Source organism: Hibiscus syriacus, unplaced genomic scaffold (genome assembly GCF_006381635.1).
Source record: "Hibiscus syriacus cultivar Baekdansim isolate YM2019G1 unplaced genomic scaffold, ASM638163v2 tig00116995_pilon, whole genome shotgun sequence".
Taxonomy (NCBI): Eukaryota; Viridiplantae; Streptophyta; class Magnoliopsida; order Malvales; family Malvaceae; genus Hibiscus; species Hibiscus syriacus.
This window is the reverse complement of record NW_024063511.1, coordinates 266,673-283,386: the sequence shown is the minus strand read 5'-3', so window position 1 is coordinate 283,386 and position 16,714 is coordinate 266,673. Positions and strand designations below refer to the sequence as shown.

General features: G+C 37.5%; 3 pseudogenes; all 3 read left to right on the top strand.

The window, feature by feature from the left end:
- Positions 1 to 86: 86 nt before the first annotated feature.
- On the top strand, positions 87 to 4,683 carry LOC120193338 (annotated as a pseudogene).
- A 1,168-nt stretch (positions 4,684 to 5,851) lies between these two features.
- On the top strand, positions 5,852 to 7,265 carry LOC120193414 (annotated as a pseudogene).
- An 862-nt stretch (positions 7,266 to 8,127) lies between these two features.
- LOC120193339 lies at positions 8,128 to 16,662 on the top strand (annotated as a pseudogene).
- Positions 16,663 to 16,714: the final 52 nt, after the last annotated feature.

Here is a 16,714-nt window from a genome sequence, read left to right as displayed (position 1 = left end):
AATTTTCCCACTCTTTAAATCATTCTCACTTAAAAGGAATTTATTGGAGTGCTGCTTCCTATCATGGTCAAAACTCAAAAGTCAAAACTCAAAAGTCAAAACCCTCAAAACAACTGAGAAATCCGAGTGGACAGAGCGAGCCGCCGGCAACAAGATGTGTGGAATTGCTTTACTTGTCTCCGGCATTCGCTTCGACTTATCGGCTCAAAATATCGATTCCGTATCTTCATCCTCTAAAACTCATATGGTTTTTTCATTAGATGATCTTAAAGCAGCTTTACAAAGACGAGGTCCCGACTGTTTAGGCGCCAAGAAGCTTCTTCTTCTTCACATAGACACTTCAAATTCTTTAAACTCTTGGGTTTCTTCTGTTCATGAGGAATCTCACGTGCTTGAAAGCGGGTCAAACATTTCTGGATGTTTTGCAGAACTTGTTTTTCTAGGAGCTACGTTGCAGTTAAGGGGAGTAGCTCCTGTTATTCAGCCATTGGTAGATTCTTTTGGGAATATTCTTGTTTATAACGGTAAAGTTTGTTACTTTATGTTGATTTGATAGTTTGGTTTATGGTCCTTTGTTTTGTAAGGTAGTGAATTGTCCCATGGCGTAGTTTTCTTTTTTCTTGTTGTATGGTTAAAGATGAAATATGTGGGGGAATTGAGGTTGGGAGTGACAACAATGACACTGCAATTCTTATGCAATCTCTGGGAAACTGCTGTTCCTGTTGTTCTCAGGAACATAAGACGACATGTGATTTTAATGGACAAGGGAAAGGTTCTGTTCCTGATGTTCTTTCAGTTATAAAAGGACCATGGGCTATCATTTACTGGCAGGTAACCCCCAGTGGTAAGTCACTGTGCGTCATTTTTTAATTTGGTAGAGAATGATATTTTCTTTAGGCAATCTGTTAGTGAGGATTTATTCTTTTTTCATTGCCAGGAAAGCTCAAAAACCCTGTGGTTTGGTCGAGATGCATTTGGTAGGCGAAGCCTTATTGTTCATTGGCCAACTGTGGATGATCCTCGGTTTCTGCTTTCTTCGGTGTCACCGACTTCTTCAAGCCTACTAGATTCAGGTATATAATTGATTCACTGTTTATCCCATTGATCAAATCTAACTATGATACCACGAGTCATAACTTTTGATCTATTGTAGACTATGCATCTATGAATGTTATGAATGTTACTGCTTGTGTATCAAACAATGCCACCCTGTTGCAGATTTTGAAGTTGAAAATGGGTCTAATGGCATCAATTTTTGGGAAGAGCTTTCGTGTGGGATATATAGCATGTCAGTAGATGCTACAAAATCAGATAGGAGATTTCTTGGTGATATCATTATCAAGAAACATGAGTGGTCAAATGTTATGCTGAAAGAACTGATTGAATGGGAAAGAGTTTCAGTCAAACCTGAACCCGCACAGTTGATTTTTTCCCGTTCTAGGAATTTAAGTGCTGAACTTGACATCAATTCAGCTTCGTCAGGTACGTTGGTGTTGAACTACAATTATGCATAAACCTGGTTCTTTTTATTGAATTATACTAGTATGCAACTTTTAGATTATTTGGTAGTATGTTTTTGTGGTCTTGTTCCTTTTTTAAAAATTTCTTTCCGAATGAGTTTTCTTATGTGGTTTATTGATTTAAAATTCATGATGATTTGTTATCATCGATTCTTTATTTTGATTGAATAGGGCCTACTCATGCTTCAGCTTCAGTGTTGGCGCAAAATGTGCTGACAGCTTTGAGGGAATCAATGATGCGACGCACATCACTGCATAATATTTATCAGGTCTAACTGAGTGAGCCGACTTACTTTTGCTGTTCTTACAGTTAGGAAAAGATATGTTGGGTTAAGTTCTTCACTTCTTTATGGATAAAAGTTCAATTCAAGACTAAAAAGTTGGTCTGCTGCTCACATCAGGAGTGTAGTTTGACTTGTTGAAGCTTGAATGCTTTATCTTAGTGGTTGGAACTATAATTGATTTTAAAATTTTTTAACTTATTTTTGCTTAAATGGATGTATAGGCCCAAAAAGAAACTGTTCCCGTGGCTGTTCTCTTTTCTGGTGGATTGGATTCTATGATCCTTGCTGCATTATTGGATCAATGCCTAGATCCTAATTGTAAGTATTGCTATCCATCTTCTTTTATATATGCACGTATTTATTTCTTGTAAATTAACTTGTTGGAAACTGTATAATTTATTAGGAACTCATCCATGTGCCTTGTTTCGAACCAGAAATATAGCTGGCCATATACAATCTGTAATTCAATGGATAGAGAACTATTATTATTTTGCACTAACTAAATCATATGTCTTATATGAGTGAATTTTAGTGATGCAAAACAACTTACTGGTCTTTCATTTACGATATAGAGGTTGATTTTGACGTGGACCTTTGAGTGTGACATTCAAGGTGGTGTTATTCACAATTTTGGTCTTAGCTATTCTTTTACCCTTCACCTTTGTTAAGCACAAGAGGTTTGAAGGAGTTTAAAAGCGAGATATAATGGGATGTAAACCACCTCTTTCTTTTGGTGCTGAAATGTCATTCTTTTACTCTAGAAAGCGTTATTTTCTTTAACTAAACTGAAGTATGTCATTTGGACTTTTATCTGAGGCTTTTGTGTATTCTGATATCTCTTGGCAGATTAGATTGATCTCCTTAATGTGAGCTTTGATGGTGAATCTGCTCCTGACAGAATCAGCGCAGAAGCAGGAGTTAAGGAGCTTAGAAGGGTTGCACCCGTAAGAAGGTTCAATGTTTAGCTTCCTTGAAAGTGAAAAATAACGTTTTATCTAAGCATCACAATTTTAATTTTGTTGCTTGTTGAAATGCAAATCTGTTGGGAATACAGGTGGAGACTTGTTCATATCGATGCTGATTTATCAAAGTTGACCTGGGAAACAAAGCGTGTCTTATCACTCATTAATCCTGCAAATACGTACATGGTACTTGTTTTTATTCCATGATCCTATTGACTGCTAGCTTCCACCGAAGTACTTGACTATCTAACATTCTTCTTTGTTCAATATTTAAAAACAATGTCGCACCTTCAGTGAAAATGGAATACAATTTGCTTTTAAACATTCTGAACCAACTACTTAGGTACTTATATCATGTGTATATATAAATCGCTTGGTACTAATTTACCTAACTGGTGAAACCCCATTTTGCATTTTAACTTTCAGGACCTGAATATAGGAATAGCCTTGTGGCCTGCTGCTCGTGGAGAAGGTTGGACATGTAATCACGGGATTGATGAAGATAAACATCTTAAGTACACATCGAGGGCCAGAATATTGCTTGTTGGCTCTGGTGCAGATGAGCAATGTGCTGGATATGGTCGGCACAAAACGAAGTATAGGCATGAAAGGTCTGTTTCTGTTGTGGATGAAAAATATGTTGTCTATAAACATGTTGTCCTTATTTTAAGGGAAATTACTTGATTCTCTGTCAATAGTTAGCTCGGGCTACATGAGGAAATGAAATTGGACATGCAGAGAATTTGGAAAAGAAATCTAGGAAGAGATGATAGATGTATAGCTGATAGCGGAAAGGAGGTACTGCTAATAGTCTTATTCTCTTAGTCTTGCTGCCGACCGTTGCATTCCATCTGAACTCTTTATCGTGTCCTTTATTAGGCTAGATTTCCGTTCTTAGATGAAGACGTTATTAGGACACTTTTGGATATTCCCCTTTGGGAGGTTGCAGATCTTGATCAGCCAAGTGGAAAAGGTGATAAGAAGATTCTTAGAGAGGTCAGCATATTAACTTTTCACATTTGATTCACCGAAAGTATTTCTTTTGTAGAAGTCGATTTTTTTTTTAAAACTTTTGTCGTATTCACGACTTCATTCATGTTCAAATGTTATTGTACCTTGCAATTTTAGTTTCGGGGTTAAAACTGATCAAACACAACTTGTTTTAGGTAGCACAAATGCTTGGTTTGCATAATGCTGCAATTCTTCCCAAGAGAGCTATTCAGGTCCGTTTTTTTTTTTTCTTTTTCCCCTTTTTCGGGTTATTTTATGCTCTTCTGTATAATATTCAACTTTACGAGAACTCTATCGTTCTTCTTGCTAAAAGAGTAAAACTATTTCCAGGGATCTGCTAATTATATATAGTTTGCACAAAAACTGGCTAAGAAACAAGTTCTATCATGTTATCCCTATGCCTTCTTTGATTAGTTGCTTAATGTTCGAGATGGTATGTTTCTTATGACTTGATTTAAATTTCTTTCGATTTGGTTGGTTAGTTTGGATCAAGAATTGCTAAGGAGTCAAACCGAAAGAACTTTGGAAGTAATCGAGCAGCCAATCTGGCATCTGCAGGAAGTGCAGTAATTAACATACCATCTTACTTCAGTTGATGCTCGCGGGATTTGAAGGTTGTTTCGGCCAGTTTAAATACAGGATTTCCTTCTCACTTCTCAGAGCGTATCTATGGCGATGATGGTGATAACTTTGACAAGCCAACTGATTCCGATGCCATCGGAATCAATGCAGGATCCTTGTTATTCACACTATTCTCAAAATTATGAAGCTGCTTGAGAACGAGTTTCGCTGGCTGATGATATTCATGCAAAATTTGAGTATGCGTGTCGGATATAGGTATATTTAACTCAGTCATATCCGATTTCCGATTTTGTGTCAAACAGGAACGTTTTTAGAAAATTGAATGGTGTGTATATGTTTATGGCTCGATCTTTAGAGGAGCTAATTGTAATAATATTATGTTACATTGTGCTTGATTCTAGATTTGATGGCGTTTGAACAATCTCCTATTACATTTTTTTCTCCCTTTTCATCATTATAATAACAACAATGATCATAATTGTAATAAATGTAAACTACATAAAACATTGCTCAACTTTAGACATATCATTTATAGTACTGAACTTTAAATTTTTTTATAAGACTAAATTTTCTTTTTAGTTTCAATTATATTACTGGACAATTAATTTGATACCAATATGATACTATAAATGATAATTGTTGATGTAGATGTCATACCTAGAGATGCACATAGCCGGATTTAAATCCGATCCGATTTTTTCACCAAGTCAAAAAATCGGTTTATAAAAAAATCGGTTCGGATCATAATCGGTTTAGAGGGCCGGATGATGTAATCGGTTTCGGTTTGAAAAAATTCGTTTTTTAAAAAAACCGGTTTTTAATCCGGTAAAAAATCCGGTCATCCAATTTTTTAAACTCCAGACCGGATTTTTAAACCCCAGACCGGATTTTTTTCCGGATAAAAAACCAGTTTTTTATCCGTTTTTTTCAAACCGGTTTTTAATCCGGTAAAAAATCCGGTCGTCTAATTTTTTTCCAAACCGGTTATACTATCCAGTTTTAAAATATCCGATCCGGTTTAAAAAAACCGATTTTTCTCAAATCCGATTTCGGATATTTTTTTACGTAAAATCAAATATTCGGATTTTTTGTGCACCTCTAATCATACCTAAACAATATCATTTAGTTGTGTAATTTTAAAATGATTTAAAACGATGTCGTATACATTATTTATAGTTGAGTAATATTTGATATAGTTTAATAATTATTAGGTTAGTAATGTTGGATAAGTATAACACAATTCATACGATATGACTTGAAATCAAAAGTTTATATAAATAAATAGACATGTTAAAATTTGTATAAATATAATTATTAATATGTTAATGATTATAAGTATATAAAATATTTTAAATGATGTTTATAATAGAAAATTTAGAAATACAAATATGAAAATTATGGATATTTAATAATATTTTTAATATTATTTAATATTTGAGTTTATGGAAAAAGATTGAACGACTGCTACTTATCATAACTCTGTAAGGTGAATATGGTCACCGACAAACTAGTGCCGCTCCCTCTTTCTTTTTTTTGCCTCGTTTTGTTTTGTTTCAAACTCACGCCGTTTCTCATTCCCACTAAGTGCCGCAGTTTTGCCGATAGGCCGGTGAAGGAGTCAGCCTATGAGCTTTTGTTTCACAGAGCAATGGGGTTCGCTCCTTATGGTGATTATTGGAGGAATCTGAGGTGAATCTCAGCTAACCATTTATTCAGCCCCAAGAGAATCGCTGGCTTTGAAGTGTTCAGGCGCGAGATTGGTGCCAAAATGGTGGAGGAGATAAAGTGTTTGATGGAAACAAGAGACGATGTTTTAATAAGGAAGGTGCTCCATTTCGGGTCGTTGAACACTGTGATGGCGACTGTCTTTGGCAAAAAATACGACTTCGAGAACCCTGATATAGAAGGGCTGGAACTCGAGGAACTTGTGAGTGAAGGGTACTAGTTGTTGGGAATATTCAATTGGAGCAACCATTTCTCTCTCATTAGCTTGCTTGATCTGCAAGAAGTGAGGAAAAGATGCAGGAATTTGGTTTCGAGAGTTAATGTTTTCGTCGGCAAAATCATCAAATAACATGCACTGAAAAGGATTAGTGGTGATGATGGCAATAATGCAGCGGACTTTGTTGATGTATTGCTTGATTTAGAGAAACATGAAAAACTCAACAACTCCGATATGATTGTTGTTTTATGGGTCGGCCATTTATACTAATTTGATCACCTTCAAGAATCTGTCTTTTGTTTTGTTTCAAGCTTTTACTTGTGTGTTTACAGGTGATGATCTTCAGGGGGGCTGATACTGTGGCAATCTTGCTGGAATGGATCCTACCGAGGCTTGTTTTAAACCCAGAAATCCAAGCCAAGGCTCATGCCGAGATCGATGCTGTCGTCGTAAGATCCAACCGGGTTTCCGATTTCGACATTGAAAACCTGCCTTATATTCAAGCCATCGTGAAGGAGATTCTTCGTGTTCACCCTCCGGGGCCACTTCTTTCATGGGCTCGTCTCGCCATCCACGACGTTCACGTCTGGGAGCACTTGGTTCCTGCGGGAAACACAACGATGGTTAACATGTGTGCAATCACTCATAACGAAAAAGTCTGGCCGAACCCAGAAAACTTCAACCCCGAGCGGTTCATGGAAGAGGAAGTGAGTGTCATTGGTTCTGATCTTAGGTTGGCATCATTCGGATCTGGTCGTAGGGTTTGCCCCGGCAAAGTCATGGGTCTGGCGACGGTTCTTCTATGGTTGGTTCAGTTACTTCAAGCCTTCTAATGGGTTGCCTGTGAGGATGATGGTGATGCGGTGGATTTGACTGAACATTTGAAGCTATCCATGGAAATGAAGAAGCCCTCGGTTTGCAAGGCAATACCAAGGGTTTGTTGAAAATGTCTTCTGGTGCATGGCCTGGGGGGGCAAAACTTTCTAGATAATGTTCTTAAAGAAATTAATTCACGAGCTAATGCACTCCAAGATTAATTGCTCAAATAGAATGAAATCCACAGTGTTGGCCGTAGGTCGCCATGCCTTCCGGGCGACCTTGTAGGCCGTCATGTACTCCGGGCGACCTTGTAGGTCGCCATGCACTCCGGGCGACCTACCCTTGCTCAAACAGAGAGAATGAACGTGTTGCATGGCACATGCATGTCCCAACACATAGGTCGTCATGCCCTCCGGGCGACCTTGTAGGTCACCACAAGGTCGCCATGCACTCCGGGCGACCTACCCTTGCTCGACTGCCCTCGGATTCCCTCGCATAGCTCGCTCGGCTGCCCTCGGATGTCCTCGCATAGCTCGTTCGGATGGTCTCGGATGCTCTCGGATGGCCTCTGATGCTCTCGGATGGCCTCTGATGCTCTCGGATAGCCTCGGTCGGATGGCCTCGGTCGCCCGGAGTGCATGGCGACCTACAAGGTCGCCCGAAAGGTATGACGACCTACGGCCAACACTGTGGATTTCACTCTATTTGAGCAATTAATCTTGGGAGTGCATTAGTTCGTGAATTAATTTCTTTTAGAACATTATCTCGAAAAGTTTTGCTTGGGGTATGGACTTTGCTTTTCTTTTAGTTTCCATTTAGGTTTTTTTTTTTAATTTGTTAGGTCTCGGCAGAATCCATAAATAGCCTTTAATCATTTTTTTCTTTTCTTGGGCCAATATAAAATGTAGTTAAATGTATGGGCTTTAGCAATATCAAATACATTGCATTGGCGAGGCCCACCAAATTTCCAGTGTAACGGAAATTTCGGTCTTTGTTTATTCAGCGCGCAACGGCTATTTTGCGGTTATGCGTTTACTGCTCTGAGTTGCTTTGACTTTCAACGAGCTTACTGTCTGCGAGAGTGGAAAGGGAACAGTCATGAATTACCCGCCCAGCACTCGTCGGACCCGTAAAGCTCCGGCGAAATCCGACCTTTACTCTACTTTCGTTGTCCACTCAGGATCCGAATCTGAATCCGACTCCGGTTCTGGTAGATCCAAACCTAAAGCACAAGGTCCTCGTGAGTCGGACCTTTACGCCACAATGATTTACAAGGACGGCTACGAAGAAGATGAAGACGACTCCTCCCTCCTTCCTCTCCTCAAACGTCTACCTAAAGACTTTGGCGGCGGTCCTACCGATTTTGACGTCGACGTCGATGACGGAGATTTTGGGACCGTGATCGTGAAATCCGATCGCGGACGTAGCACTCGCGGTCAAGCATCGTATTCGTTTAAGTCACCGCAAGCGCCCGTGGCGAGCCCGATGGGGGCTATGAGAGATGGATTTGACGTTGATGATGATGAAGAGGAGGAGGAGGAGGAGGAAGATGGGGAAGGTTTTGGGACGTTTGTGGTGAGATCAACGGTGAGGTGCGAGAGGGAAGGGAGTGGAACTGTGGTTAAGAGAGCGGTTGCGAGTATGGGAGAGCTAGGGTTTGGGAAACAAAGGAGCTCTACTTCGTCTACGTCTTTGCAAGGGGAAGAGAGTCGGTTCTTGCAAAATAGTAAGGCTTCCTTGAGTTCGATTCCAGATAACGTCACTAGAGAAGATCCTTCCACTAAATATGAGTTGCTCAATGAGCTGGGTAAGTTTTTATTTGTACTAATTTAAGACAATTGAGTGATGTTCATCCTCATGCTCACATGTTTATCATGTAAATGCTAAGTGAACTGTGATTTTGTCTTTTAATGACTGGGAATTCTTGATTTTAGGGAAAGTACAATTGTTAACTGATATTGGAATTTTGGTGGCAGGGAAAGGTTCTTATGGGGCTGTTTACAAGGCCAGAGATATAAAAACTTCTGAGCTTGTTGCCATTAAAGTTCTATCTTTATCGGAAGGGGTATGTACGGTTTTCTTTTTTATATTTGATGTAGTCTGTAATACTGGCTGAATAATCAACTGGGAATATGCTATTAATTTTGTTTACTTTTAGGAACAAGGGTATGAAAAAATTCGTGGTGAAATTGAGATGTTGCAGCAATGTAGTCATCCAAATGTTGTTCGGTACCATGGGAGCTATCAAGGGGATGAATATCTTTGGGTTAGTGTAATAAACATTTTTCTCCATCAAGATTTTATTTCTTGATTGTTTGAGTTGAGTTCAGTTTCTAGATTGTATTGATTTAATTTAATTTGTGTTTGAAGCATTTGCTTTTTCCTGATATTTGTGTTTTTTGAATAACTTATGTTCATTTTTGGGCAGATAGTAATGGAATACTGTGGAGGTGGAAGTGTTGCTGATTTAATTCATGTTACTGAGGAGCCTTTAGAGGAATATCAGATAGCATATATATGTAGGGAAGCTTTAAAGGTATTATTAAGTCAATTTAGTGTGGAATTAAATAATACTCCACAACAATGTTCATGCATTCTCTGATTTGTATCAACTTTCTTATTTAACATCATCTCTTTTTATTTTTTTTCTCATGCAGGGCCTTGAATATTTGCACATGATTTTCAAAGTTCATAGAGATATCAAAGGTGGTAATATCTTGTTAACTGAACAAGGAGAGGTAAAATTAGGTGAGTACACTTTGTGCAACTTTTTTTCAGATTGAAGTCAATGGCAAATTAGGAAGTTCAAATTTTTTTGTTGTTGTCTTTGATATGATTAGTAACTATTCAATAACTATTTTCTTGACAATTGCGCACTTTGCATGATAAAAAAGTTTCTATCCGGTCTGTCAATAGTATTTAGCAAAGAAGGTGTCCTAGAAACACATTTTACCTGCTACCCTTTCTTTTTATATAAGACAATACAGCGGAAACAATAAAATTGCATTAATATCCTTTTGCTAGAGATTATCAATTTGATATGTGACTAATCTGCCTAAGACATTGCTTTTATTAATTTGGATGGTGCTTTTAATTTATAGAAAGATTGGAATGATAGTGCTTTTCTTTCTAATTGAATATTGAGCATAATCTTAGGTGACAAATGTGGTAAACATATGGGCCCCTTTGGAACATTTCACTTTTTAATTGAATTTGAATGATATGCCCTAGAAGTTGGAAGACATGAGTATTGACTTGAGATGTCTTGAAGATGGTCAAGAAAATCTTTGAGACAAAGTTGAGGGGAAATGGTTTATGTGAAAGCTGTTCCCATCTGGGCTTAAAGTTTTACCTTTTTTCCCCTTTGACAGCTTGTTGATATGAAAATATGGTGATATTCTGATTATTATTTTTTTGATAGAAAGAGGCCTCATTAAAATCCTCCTTCAATCCCTCCATGTTATGAGAGTAACATGAAGGAACAACGAAGGAGGAAAAGAGAGCCAAGAAAACTTTTATTCACAAGAACCAGATTACAAGATTGAACAAACTCCTACACTTCCAACAGAAGAACATAAAACTTAACACAAAACATCCAACAAGAACCATGTCAAAGCCGAATACAGTATGTAGTTCTCTGTCTAGTTCACAATGTTTTCTAATGTTTCACTTCTTTTGAGCATTCTTTGGTTTATCTAAGCCAGCATATCTACAGAAGAAAAGACTTGACTGAAATAAAAATCATCCTACACTTTCTTATCAATGTCAGTGATAAACTGAATTAATAATTTTAAGAGGTTAGCTCTTTAGATTTCATGTTAAAGGCACGAAACAACAGATTATACACAACAGGCATACCAAAAACTCCACAACTTCCTTTATTATGGAAACCTTATGGTGCGTGCAACTGTTCAGGAGATGAATGCTGCAGCTTATGTAGTAATAGCTATCTTTTGCCTCACCTTATTTTGACTGGTGGATATTTGTGTTATTGATATCTTGATTTGGTGATTTATTGTTCTCAACTACTGGAAGTGTGTGAATAACACTGTTCTTGTTCTGTTTCCAGTTTATTGGCACTCCACATTGGATGGCTCCAGAAGTTATTCAGGAAAGTCGCTATGATGGAAAGGTATCTTATCAATTGAGCTGCATGGTTTGGTCTTCGTTCAGGTTTTGCGTTTAATGCTTAGCCTCTCTCCCTTTTTCCTTTGATAGAACTGGGAATGGGTTATTTGTTTTGTATGTTGACATTGATGTTTCTTGATCCATTGCATGATGTGTTGGTTGGAAATTGCATAAACTTTTATTAAAACTATCAATTTTTAAGCAGCAAGAAAGGAAAATAATAGTTTTCTATGGCTCCTAGGATCAGTTAATAAAGTATAATTAATGTTTTGTGTGAAACAGACCTTCGTTATATTGGGAAAACAGAAAATATAGGATACCTTCCTATCTAGATATGTAGTACAATCCTGAAGTATGACACCTAAAGTTGGAGATCTTAGCACTCGGAGAATGGGCCTTTCTAATGAAAAGATCACAGCATGCTTTCTTCCACTGGTCTAAAAGCTTGAAAGTTTGGAATTGCAGTATGTAGCTTAGATGGTAAAACAAATTTGGGAAAATCCAAAAGCAAAAGAAATAGTTCGTAAAATCCCAAATTTCTTGAAAACCAGTGGAAGATTCTGCCTTATCAGAATTCTTATGGAAAGTTTTTCTTGCTAGTAAATATTGTATGGATGATGTTAGTATGAATGGTTGATTTGATTCTTATGGAAAATTCTTTAATTTCTTTGTAGCAGTAAAGTTGTCCCTTGTCTAACTTTTGTGTTTTAAACATTTTACTTCCAGGTGGATTTGTGAGCACTTGGTATATCTGCAATTGAAATGGCAGAGGTATTCTTATTATTTCTGTCTATTGCTTTGCAGCTCTCAGCAAAAGCTTTAAAGGGCAATGCATCTTATTCCTTCTGTTTACATTTCTAAAAGAATGCATTTGGACTTGTTGAGTTATCTGAATCGAATATATTAGCCTGCCAAGTAATTTTTTAATAAAGATTTTTTATTATTAGTTCATAGCGTTAGGACTGAGAAGTCAAATGACAACTTTTATGGGCAAAATAGGGGACACTCATTTAATAGTTGTCTTGTAGCTCCAATTTTTGTAATCGAATCTTGTGTACAATTAATGACTTTTGAGAAAGAAACATTGAAGGTGAATGAAATTGATAACCACCATTGAATCTGATTGATTTCTTTGATTTTTTAGGGGCTTCCTCCAAGAGCAGCAGTGCATCCAATGAGGGTAAGTAGTGCGTGCATGATGCAAAACATTTAAAGTTCGATTTGTTTTAAGCATTAGCATACTTGCATCCTGCCTTAAATCTCTCTCCGTATGAATTAGTTATCCTTGGCAAAGACATGATTAATGATATGGGATAGAATTTCTTCAAAAACTAGTGCCCCTGGGACTGGTCCTCTGATGTGGTACATATTAAAGCAATTTATCAATATCAGAGATTTGGCGTTGTCATAAACCCTGGGGCTGAGCCATAAGCTAGTGTCTTTCTACAATGGTTGTAGAATGTGAGTATGAATTTCACATTTGGCACCCCATTACTGTTATTTTTTGATTCAATTAGACCTCTTGGTTTTCTGAGGACATCTACTCCGGGTATTGGGTATATGGCTGCAGGATATAATGTGAGAACTTGGCTTTTGTTTGTTGTGGTAGGTATATCAGCTGAAATTTAGTGTTTGAGCAGTTGCAGGGTACGCATATACTCCCATTTGATAGCATTTCTGTGATTGGCTCTTTTAGCATATGTAAAATATTTTGCTCAGTGTTTCTGGATCTCTATGCTTTTCTTTTTATTGTTGTTTTTTATGATGTATTCTTCTATTCTCAATCAGTCTTTGGATGATAACATCATTGGTGTTTGCAATAGGTTATTTTTATGATATCAAGAGAGCCAGCTCCAATGCTTGAGGACAAAGAAAAATGGTTAAGCTACTAGCAGCTTTCAAATATGAGTTAATTAAAAACATCACATATCTCTGTTTTCTAACTTAGGTAAGTTTGACATGCAGGTCTCTCATCTTTCATGATTTTGTTGCTAAGAGCCTTACAAAGGATCCACGTCTACGGCCTACTGCATCTGAGATGTTGAAGGTATGGTAATATAACTTTTTCTACCTCTATCACAGGAATTTATATTTTTTGGAGTTTTCATCTGTCTTTCATATGCATTTACTACATATACCATAATGTGAAGGTGTTTTCACTTCTCGGTCTCAGATTAGGCATTTCAAATCTGTTTTATAAACTTGTCATCTGTGCTAGTAAGTGTTAAATCATCTAAGGACAACCTTATCCACATGCTAGTGACATAAAATTTTCTCTATGACCATTCAAGTCACATGTAAAGCTTCAATGCTTAATGCACTTTTATTATCTTCAGGGGTAGTTAAAAACTCTTATTTGCTGCTTGATGGCTGTTTGGTTTCATAGAATTGGGAATCCAAACTGGTCCTTACGATGTTTGTTGTGAGAAGTATATTTCACATTGCTCTTTTCTAAGTCTTTGTAAAAGCAAATATCTGGATGCTTAGGTTTTATTTAGGGGCGCATTGGTGGACTTGGATCTCTAATCCTTGACTGCACTCCATCTACCACTGCTCCCTGCATATTCCATCTCTTTCCCCTCCTCCAAAATAGTCGTACATAAATCTAAATTTTTTTGGTTTGGGCCCCTCTATGCACTAATAATACGGTTAGACTCAGATGTCAGTTTGATTTTGCCCTTTCGTCTTGTACTTATGTTTCATTCTTTATTGTATAATAACACTGCTTTGATTTTAACCATGCTCGAACTTGTACTGTTGGAAGGATAGTTCTTTCAGGTCTGATTATACACTTTATATGGGCTCTTGTAAAAGTTCTATTTTTTTAGTGGCTGGAAATTTGAATCTAGTGTCAATATCATCATTGATTGGTCTATAAGTAAAATCAGGTGATCTTGCAAGTCTGCGTGTGTTGTAGGAATGATGATTAGCGTAGGTTCTAGATATAGTTTGTAATAGCATTTGTCTGATATTTACGGGAGTTTCTGGTTTCTTTATATGACTTTCAGGAGTTTCAATATGGTCACGACATGTAACAAACTGCATAGAGTTGAAATGAAGCATTTTTTTAATAGTTAGAGGGGAAAGGATTGCTGCTTTAATATGCTTATTTAGTTATTTACACATTTCTTTACCACCTTCCTTTCCTTTGGTTCTTTCATTTATTTATTTGTACTTCTTGGCTGAAATCATCCTGTCTTTTAAAACTTAGCACAAATTCATTGAGAAATGCAAAAGTGGAGCTTCTGTAATGTTGCCAAAGATTGAGAAGGCTAGGCAAATAAGGGCTGCAATGGTTCGACAAGAAAAAACTCTTGCTCCCGCCGTTTCTGGACTTGATGTATGTATATTCTTGCTCCAAATGCAGTCAATCTTCTTTTTTTCAATTAAAAAAAAAACATGATCATCTAGTTGTGGACAGTCATACATTCTCAGAGTTAGACACACTAACTAGTGTCATTGTATGCATGTTTATGCATCTCTTTTGGTTCTGAATTCTCTGAACTTGGAGCAGCCGGTGGTAGGTTCAAATTCGAATGATGATTATGGAGAAACTGTTCCATCAAGGCCTCAAAATATGGGTCTTCAAGTTGCAAATGAGGTTTCTGCATCTGGCACTTCGAAGAAGCAGCAGATATTAGATGGTGTGGAAGTGACTGGTGAAGGTATGGAGTCCTTGTTTGCACGTCAAATCTAATAATATAAAGAAAGTTCCGAGGTTTTCGTTTTTAGTTGACATCTCAAATGGAGCAGACTGGAACTAAGTCAATTATACTTTTCTTTATTACTTTTCGAACAAAATTTGTTGGTCAGTTTGTTTTTTCATTTTCTGATCATTTTATGATCGACAGGGGAGTTTGGCACTGTAATAGTTCACGGTGAGGATGAATCTTGGAAGTCACTTTCTCAAATTGAACCCCACAGTAGTAAAGAAGCTTCAGCTGGTCTAGAACACTTTGAAAGCAAGTTGATTAATAATGGCACAGCTCGGCAGTTACCTGAATCACAGCACTTGCCTTCCTATACGCTTCAGAGTTCAATAAGTTCCAGTACTTGCTTCTATGTGTGAATAAACTTTATTTGTCGTGTGTGTCTATATCACTGAAGTAGTGAAGTTGTTCCTCTATTTGTCAACTCAAGCATCCAATTCCTTGGGCCTGTTTTCTATGTTGGATAACAGAAAGGGTGCTTCAGCAAACAATACTACCATGGAAGAATCGAACATAATGGTTCAGGGATCTTCTCCTTCAATATCTGTCCTTGGTGACCAGAAACTGAGGTCAGACAGTGTTCCACAGGCAAGGACGAAAGATAGCAGTGATATCAGTAGTAGCACATTGAAGAATGAAACCGTCAGCAACAAAAAGGCCTTTGCTTTACAAGATAAGGTTATTCCCATTCTGTAATCTATATCCGCCCAAATCAATTAATGAGTGGTACACTAATTCTCTATGAGAAAGTAAGGTCAGAACTTCGTTGATTTCACTGGAATTCAAATGAAATTAGGAATCTACAATGGTTGTGCCGAGAATTGCGGCCCTTCTTTTAGAAGTTTAACTTGCTTGAATTTAAGCATGAGGAACTTGTGGTTATTTATCTTGATATTAGTCAAGTTTGCTTTCTGTTTGGTCGCATCCTGTTATTCATCACTACAAATGGTTTACGTACTCCCATATTATTCCTACTTTTGCAGCTACTGCAGCTGAGATTCCTTTTGTCAATTGTTTTGCAGCTCTTTTCTATATACGCAGCCGGTAATACAGTACCCATTCCATTCTTGAGGGCATCAGATATATCCCCAATTGTCCTTTTATCGGACAATATACTCAGAGGCATGAAGCAAGATCGTACTGGAACCGTGGCAGTGGAAGCGCTGCAGGAACTTTTTGCTGGTGATGGACAACTGAAAAAGGGTCGAAGAACACAAAATGAGGTCACTTCCTATCTTTGTCCTTTTCTCGATTCCTCTCCTATATTGGTTTGTGAATAATTTACAAGTTTAACAATCTGTAGGTGCCACTCCCTCCTAGTGTTTATCAAAGGCTCACTTCAAGTTCTACACTAATGAATCTGGCACAGGCTCTAGCATACCACAAAATGTAAGAACTAGTAAATTTTCCGAATTATCAGCTACCATTTATTTTGTTCTTTCTAACGGCTTTTTCATTGCAGGTGCTACGAGGAGATGCCACTTCAAGAATTACAGGCAACTCAGGAGCAGCAAACCATTCAAAACCTATGCGACACACTACGAACCATTCTCCGGTTATAGGGTGTAGACGAATGCTACATTTCCTTTTTGTTGTTGTATGCTATTTTTCTTATCCCCCTTTGCTCTAAGATTATGTGGGGTCATGTATCATATACAAGGTTACATGATGGCAAAAATGAAATGTAATCGATAATTTCTCGTATACATTTCCATCATCAAGGATAATAAACGGCGTTTAATGCCTTTGGTTCAGA